This window comes from Charadrius vociferus, unplaced genomic scaffold (genome assembly GCF_000708025.1).
Source record: "Charadrius vociferus isolate BGI_N301 unplaced genomic scaffold, ASM70802v2 scaffold473, whole genome shotgun sequence".
NCBI classification, from domain to species: domain Eukaryota; kingdom Metazoa; phylum Chordata; class Aves; order Charadriiformes; family Charadriidae; genus Charadrius; species Charadrius vociferus.
In genome coordinates this window covers 229,575-238,263 of record NW_009647444.1, presented here as the reverse complement: position 1 = coordinate 238,263, position 8,689 = coordinate 229,575, and positions in this window count along the sequence as shown.

The following is an 8,689-nucleotide window of genomic DNA, read 5'->3' as shown; positions in this document are numbered from 1 at the left end:
CCCCTCCCCACCGCCCACGCATCCAGGCTTTCACGCAAGCCAGCGGTGCCGCGGGGAAGAGCAGGAGGAGCACCGGGCGCAGGCAAAGCCGGAGCATCTCACCCAGGCAGGGCATGCCAGGAAACCCACCACCGCTCCTGGGAAGCCTTTTCGGCCGCTGCCGAGCCCGCTGCCCCATCCCCAGCCAAATGATGGAGTTGCCAATACCCCAACTGGGCTCATGCGTGGAGCAAAGCCCCACAGCCCCTCTCAGCCTGCACAGGGGTCCTGCTCCTGCAAACCCCCTTCCAGCAGCTGGGGCCACCCAGGAAGGTGCAAAACCAATTCTGGCAACACATGAACCCTACAGGACGTGGAACAAACCTATCTCCCCAACCCTAAGGCTTCGCTGCCTTTGCTTGGGCTGCAAGCGAGATGCTTACTGCCTGGGCATTTCACTGGGGTACAGGATGAGCCCCCCAGCCCTCGGCTGCCCCGCAGCTCCCAGGTACCGCACACCCCACGGACACCCATCCCTTCGCACCCCTCAGCATCGCCGCCAAGGATGGCGGGGCTCATCTTTCCCTTTTATTAAGAGCTAATTATCCCTCTATTAGTTTGGGGAAGGATAGCGGCGATGTTTGTAAAATCAGCATTCATTAACCCTTTCACCCCAGCCTGGGATTAATCTCCTGCTGACCCCGTGCTGGGCGATGCGTGCCCAGGGGGAGCGCGGCCGGCCCGCAGACAGTGGGGCTTTGTTCGGCTGCGCAGGCTGCGGCTGTTGATGGAGTATCGCCTTACGTGTCGAACGCTCCAGCCCCACTCCCGGCGTCCAAGAGCAGCAAAGCCCAGCAGGCACCGGGATTATTATTGGAAGTCCGGGGAGGGTGAGGAGAGGCGTCAGGCTTTGGCAAGGCTGCGGCCGTAGGTTCGTGGGAGGGACCTCGCCGGTGGGAGGTGGGAAAGGGCGACGTGGGGAGGGGGACAGGCAGAGCTGGGGGGCAGCAGAGGGACCCACACACTCTCCTCTGCCTCCCCAGAGCTGCCTTCTCCCTCTGGGATGAAGCTCAGCCCTCCCCAACAATCCTTCATCTCTTTCTTCATAGCATGGCTCTGGCTTTACAGCTCAGCCCTCTTCCTGATCCGGCCACTCACTCCTCGAGGTTCCTCCCAAGACTGGCCTGTTAACCACATAATTAATGGCCGACACCTTATTACATGAAGCAGCAGGATGCCAAAGTTCATCACGCATCTTTCTTACGAGCTGTTTTTTCATTTAGACCCAGTCCAAAGCAAAGCAGAGGGATGGGAGCTGTCATCCTTGGAAGGTCCCACACAGTACCGGCACATGGAGCGAACTGGGCATCGGCCAAGGTCACATGAAAGGTGAGAGGGGGCTGCCCACAGGTAAGCCCCAAAAACCCCCAGCCAGGGTGCTGCTGGCACACACCGAGACAGCTCTTCTTGGGAGAGCACGCCATGCGGGTCCCTCCGCTGCCCTGCCCTGTGCCGTACCCTTCGCTCCCCATCACTGCTCAGGGCCGCGGCTGCTGCCAGGCACCGTCCGGCGTTCCTTCATTGATGTCTCGGTGGCCCCAAGGCTGCAAGGAAGGTTGCCCAAGGGGAAGCTCCGGTGTTTGTGGGTGATGCAGCGCTTGGCCTGCAGCATGTGCAGTCAGCTCTGAGGGTCAGCCTTTTGGGATGCTGCGGGCACGGAGCCGGGAACCACTGCCCAGGAGCTGCTGGTTCGGTAGCAGGAAAGCGCGGCCACCAGCGGCCAGCCCCAGCTCCTCTGGCTGAGCGCTGGGACCACCGATGCTCTTGCGAGAGCATCATCCCAGGGGCAGCCCGGGAAACAGCACCTTCATTCTCAGGAGGAAGCCCGTGCCCAGGTTTTCCCATCCAAGATGGGCAGTGCCAGGGCCACCTTCTGTCCCAGAGGGAGCCCTGGATTTGCTCATGGGGAGAGGCCAGGGGGTCCCCAGGGGAAAGCAGCAGCCAGACCCCAGCTCCGAAGGGCCGAGCCGTGGGCAGGCCAGCGGGCAGCGCTGGGCACAAGCCACCTGCCAGCAGCCCAGGCAGCCCCCGCCGCGGGGCCGGGGCAGCAGGAAGGCTCCTGGCCCTTTCCTCTCATTAATGCAAAGGAAAATAAACCCTGCAGGCAGCTGCCTTTGTGCTCCTGGCTCCGGCTGACACGCTGCCATTTTACCCGCTGGTTCATCTCCCCAGATTTTTCTCTGTATCCCCCCAGCTCTATCCACGCCGCTGCGGCTTTGCCTCGCTGTAAGAGGGGAAGGACAAAGACCCTGTGGAGAGGAGGAGAAGCCCACCGCCAGCCAGGGCAGAGAGAAGCCCTTTTCCTCCTGCTTCGGGGCAGGGCTGGCACCCCACAGGCACCCCAGCCCCAGCCCCTCACCTCAGGGTCAGCCCCACCGGAGCCCCCGGCAGGATTCGGGGCTTTTTCCACCCCATGCCAGACACCAGCTGGGCCACGTCCCCACCTGAGGTTCCCCATCCCAGTCCCCCCAGCCCGGGTGGAAGAGAGCAAAGCCTCCCCAGCCCCTGTCCTTTTGAATCACCGGCTCTCTTTACTTCCTCGCCGGGGAGTTTTACCCAAGGATGCAGGATTTGGGAGGGGGGGAAGCCCGGCTGAAACCGAAGCCTCGCTCGGCCCTTCCCAGCCGGGGCAGGGAGCGCGGGTCCAAGGCTGGAGGCGATCGCTGGGACGGGGGCTGCAGGAGACCCGCCAGGCATTGCCCCAAGGCACAGCTCTTTGTCATGGCTCTCCCCAGATTGCACCCCCGTGCGCAGGGTGCTGGCCTCGGGGAGCAGGAGGGGGGGGGGAAAGGCTCCCCATCAGCTCTCCTTGGGGCAGGATGAAGCGATGGATGCATGGCTAATGCCACCCCCCTCCCCAGGACACATCCACCCCGCGGTCACAGTGCTCTTATCCCCCCCGCTCCTGGGGACAGGTCACTGCTATACAGACAGAAGCACAGAGCAACCAAATGGGGGAACCCCCCTGGGGGGGTCCCAGGCTGGCTGAGGGGCAGGTCCCCCCCCCCCCGCCCCGGGCTCACGGGGTGGCCGCAGCGCCGACATTTCACATTTACCTCTCATCTTCCATCAAGACAAGAAAAAGGAAAAGCTCTGTGTTTCCTTCAGACCCCGTTCCAGCAGCCGGGGGACCCTCTCCAAGGGTTGTGTTTCAGCAACATTAAAACCTTGCACATAATTAATTTACGTTTGCTGTAGAGCAATACTTGTATTCATTCCTTTTTAACGAATGAAAAACTACTGGATTTGTCCCGAAGCTCCCTGTTCTGCTGGGCCTCACCCTGCTGGAAGAAAGCTCCCTCCCTCCTCCCTCCCCAGCTTTCCAGCCCCCTCCCAAAGGTGCTTTGCCTCCCCCAGCCCTGCTGGCCCTGCAGCCCAGACCTTTCCTCCTGGTTGCCCTACCAGGATGCTGGCAACCTTGGGGGGGTTGTGCACGGGTGCCCCTGCATGGCTGCCTGTGTTCTCCCCTCCCTACGCACAGGCTCCTCCACGGGAGAGCTGTTTCGGGATGCTGGAAGCCCTGCCAGGGGAACAAGCCTGTAACCATCACCCTGGCCTCAGGCCTGCCTGTGGAGAAAAAAAACCTTGGCAGCACGTGACGCCTTTCTTCGAGCACTTGAGATCAGCTGGTTTTAGCTACAGAAAACTGCCGGTCCTTTGTGTCGAGCCTGGGCTGGGCTTTTACTCGTCCCAGATTCGCTCTGCCGTGGGGCACAGATGGCTTCGCTGTCGCGAAGGAAGGACGATGCTGCTTGTCGGTTGCTGCACAGAAACATGGAGCAAGCGCTGGGTCCTGACCCACTGCCTTGCCAGCATGAGCCACGCTCTCTTCCTCCTCTTCCTCCTCCTCCTCTTCCTCCTCCTTCTCCTCTCCCACGCAGCGCCTAGTGCAGAGCGAGCCAGAAGCAGCGGCCATGCCTGGGGCAGGGACAGACATCCCGCACGCCCTGGCACCGTCCCCGCTGCCCGCACGATGGGCCGGTGACAAACAGCCCTCCGGTGCATTGCCATTATTGCTCTCATTACGGAGCCCGCGGGACTCGTTGCATACCACGACAGCCTAATGGATCTTCCAGGCTCCTCTCCCTGCGAGCGTGGAAACCAGGTGCAGCCGAGTCGGTGGATGCCGCAGAAACCCTGGCTGTGGGAAAAGCCCATCGCCTCGACCAGGGGAACCTGTTAGTTATTTTGGATGTACTACAGGGAAAACAAGGATAAACTTCCCAATCCTCGTTGCAGCAGCTGGCCCAGCCAAGGTTTATTAAAAGGGATTGCTGTTATATAGCCTCTTAGAGGCTGGGGTTCTTTCAGATGCTCCCCTTGGAATGGATGTGGAAACACCGGGGGAGGAGGCTGGACAGGCTGGGAAGGGCGGCTGTGTCCAGGAAAGGGCTGCAGCGAGTGGGGGTGTGATAACGGAGTGGGAACTCGGAGCTGCCATGAGGACTGGGACTCCCTTGGCCTGCCTACCCTTGGTGCAGTCAAGACCCAGGGCAATGCAGCCAAGGTTGGGATGAAGGCACTGGAGCTCTGGCTCCATCCCTGATGCCTCCTAGGGCCAACTGATCCCAGGGATGTGCAGCAGCAACCACTGCTCGGGGCCTCACGGGGAGATGGAAGCTCCAGGGGAGGCAGTGCCTCGGCAGTGCTGGAAATAGAAGGGCGAGGAGCAGTGGAGAGGGTGGGTGCAGTTGTGAGAGCACCCTGCAGAGCATCAGTGCTGCTGGCACAGCACCGGTGCACAGAGCCGCTGCTGCTTCCCCAGTGCTGCTGCCTCCCCTGCTTGCACCCCCCGGCACGCCGGGACAAACCGGGCGATCCTCGAGAGGCGCCTACATAAACGGAGAGATCAGAATACACCAAAAACATCTGAAAAGCATCAAGTCTCTCTCTGCGGTCTGCTTTCCATTCGGGGAGGTTGCTGCCAGGTTACATGGACCCGCTGGTATGCGAGTCTGTGGCCACGAGGCCAGAGGTGGCCCGAGAAGCCTTTGCTCTGATCTCCCCGTCCGTAACCGCCTGACCCTCCCCTGCAGCACAGGGATGCTCTGGGGTGTGCAGCATCAGAGGTGATGCTGTAGCCCCAGCGCAGGGAGCTGCATCCCGAGCACACATCCACCTCACATCTGGCAGCACCTCTGGTGGCCTCAAACGGGCATCCCGGGGGCTGCACGGTCTGTGCGTGCCAAGGGTGCTCCTGCTCTGTGCTCCCCATGCCAGGGCTCAGCCCGAGCCCCACGGCCCGATGCCCCGTCTCCCATCAAGCGCGCTCTCAAACCAGAGCTGGAAGAGCTCCAGAGCTGTTTTTCCCTGATCACCCACCAACGAGGCTTCCCATCATTTAACCAGGTTATACAGGTGCTTCCCATATGGGCTCCCCCCTCCAGGGAGCACAGCAAGCACATGTGGGGTGCCACCTCGGCCATGCTGCCCGTGGGCCGGCTCCTGCGCCGGGGCCGTGGTGCACCCCAGCATCCAGCCGCTGCAAACGCTCCGGCTCTGCTGACCTGGCAGCCGCTTCAGACCCGAGTGGGATCTGGCCAAGGGCAAGTTAATAAACTTGACAGAAAGCTCCTTTATGTTAAATAATTAAAATAACTTATCCAGTCCTGATGGACGTCCAAAAACATCAGCAGCTTTGCAGCTTTAATGAACTTTCCAGATGGGGAGGCTCCCGAGCGAGGTCCCGCCGATCCCCCTCGCTCCCAGCCGGCCCTCGGGAGCAGAGCTGCGCACACTGGCGTGCCCTCGGCTCCCGTCTTCCCGCGGGCGCCAGCACCCACAGCTCGATGTCCTCTCCCCAACACAGCCAGGGGTGAGGATGCTCCCAAGCAAAGCCCTTCCCAGCTCAGGTGCTTTTGCAGGTCCTTGTGTCAGGGCGCACGCAGGAAGGGAGCGCGGCGGCTCCCTCAAGCCCCGCGCAACGGGGACGATGCAGCTCCATCCTACCCATGCCCCATGGGACCACCCTCTGCAGCAGCCTCGGGACACACACCGGGTAGGGGCACCGGGACAAATCCTGCAGGTCGGACAGGGTCTGCCCCACCAGATCCATGCTGGGTCCCCGGCTGGGCCCACCCGGAGCAGCCCTGGAGCCGGGAGGGAGCTGCCGCGCTCCCACTCCCCAGCCGGGTGCTGGGTTACAGGAACCTGTTAAAGTGCTTTTCCCCTTCTCTGGCAGGTCCGAGCAAGTTTGGCGCTTACAGTTTTACCCTTTGGGCATCAGGGACCAGCAAAGCTGTTTAAAATTAAAAGCATTATTTAATTCACACTGGGATCAAAGCATGCAGAGAAGAAGGATTTTCAAACCAGCAAACCACATATAAGCACGTCTGTCACACCCAAAGGCCCACTCCCCCACCCTGACCCCGATCCCAAGCAGCCCCTGCTCGCTCCTACAGACGTCTTGGCAAGGTCCCGGCAGCTTGGGATGCGCCCCAAGCGCCTCTGAAACAGCCTGCTGCTTTTGATCTCCTCGGCCCACCTTGTTTCTCACCCCTCAACCTTGGCCAAGAAGTTCATCCTCCACCCTCTCTTGGTGCCTTGGTCTCATTTTTCCTCTGAGACCCCATGAATTCACCCATCCCTTCATGCATCCCTGCAGTAACCGTGCAATCCAGCACCCACAACCCATGACGGGACAACCTGGATTGATACAGACATGGTTTACACCAGGCAGGCAGAGCTTCGACTCCTCTGTCTTCTCGTAGAGCAAGTGCTGGGCAAGCTAGAGGGAAGCTGGCCTTGCTCCCCTCCTCTCGGCACCCTGGTGCACCATGGTTTTCCTTTGCCCGTTTGTGGAGGACACTTATTCCTACCATCAGGTCACCAAGAGCCTTCCTCGTACTCTGGGCTGGAGACTGGCGAGGCCATGGTGCCCCAGCCTCCACACCGCCATGCCGGTCCCCTGGGACCTGCAGGGAGGGGACACCTGGAGGCTGCAACCTCCGCCCAGGACCTCAGTGGCCATCACTCACACTCCTGCATCATCTTGAGCCCAGCCTGGTCAAGACACAACCCCTTCCCCATCTTCCTGCTCCGTCCCCAGCCCACATCCCACCTCCCATGTCTGGCATCCTGCATCCCCCATCCAGCATCCCGTGTCCCACATCCTACATCCCGTATCCCACGTTCTACATCCCAGATCCACGCCAGCAATGACGACGACGTGTAACCGCTCCAGCACTGCCCTTCCCCGGGACATTTCTTCTTCAGATGTCCCAGACTACCTGAGTTGCCTCCATTCTCCCCAACATCCCATGCTGCCAGACTGCTGCCCCCGGGAGCGGCAATCCTGGGACAAGGCATCAGCCGTAGCCACAGGGCTGCACTCGCCAGCAAAGCGGGCAGAGAGGGCAGGGAAACCGTCCTGTACCTGCACTGAAAAGGCATCCAAAATCCAGCAAAATCAGAAATACAGGCTCCAGGCTGAGCAACGCGGCCGAACAAACTCACTGAGCGCTTCCCATCCACACCCCACTTCTCATCCATAATTTATTGTGTTGCGTGGTACTTTACAGCAATGCAAAGCGCCCTATGAAAGCTGCTTGTAAAGAGCAAGAGCTATGACTGTGGTGGAGCCCATTTTGGAGCCGGGTAAAGCACCATCTGTTGAGGATTTATTACCATCCCATTTCCTAAAATGACTTTTTAATAACTTATCAAACAAAGGTACGTTGAGGAATGGCTAAATAAATATCAGTCACTAGATAGGATGAATATCGCTGTCCTGCACCATCCACAAACGGCTCCCGTGAAGCTCTGCCTGCTCCCGAGGGCAGGGGCAGCCCCGGAGCTCCGGGGGAATGGGAGCTACTGGATGCACCGGGAGCCCGGGGCCGTGCCGGCATGGCAGCTCTGCTCTCAGGAGCGAGGTGGGCAGGCATTTGCCCAGGGGGAGCTGGTGGCCTCCGAGGAGCCTCCAGCTGCAGGGACAGAGTCAAAGAATCGTTTAGGCTGGAGAAGACCTTTAAGATCAAGTCCAACCATATCTATTGAGTATCCAACTGTATCCATCCATATCCAACCCTAAGTCCATCGAGTCTCACTGAGGCCGTGTGAGATGCTGCAAGTGTCAGACAAAAATCCCCAAATTTTTAATGCTGACGAAACCAAACCAAACAGCCCCCTCCAACACCAGCAGGAAAAGCTGGCAATGAACTGAGAGAGCTAACTTGTCCCAGATCTCTTCAGACCAGGTTGCAATTTCAAAAGACAACCTGGGACAGCAAAAAAGCACACAGGAGACAGCCGGGTTTCCATAGGAAAAAAACCCTTTTATTTAACAATATATCAGGTTCCATCACGGCTCCATGGAGTTCAGATGCCACAGAGCTGGTTACCGATGCCGATGATATGCTACTGGGCGGGAGAGCTGGGGAGAAGGTGAAAGGAATCAAAAAGAGGAACATGACACAAAGAAACAAAAGTCTGTGGCGCCAGGGAGCACGGCCGAGGGGACCCCGGTGCCCAGCACCACCGGAGCCCCACCAGGAGCCAAGGACGATCAACCAGTGTGGGATTGCCAAGCCCCACGCCGGGACGTGCCCCTGCAGCAGCCCGGGGACCAGCCGCCCCCCGAGGAGGTGCTGGCACAGAGGGTCCTTCGTTCCCTCTGTGCCACGGCTGAAGGCCCGGCATCCCCCTGCCA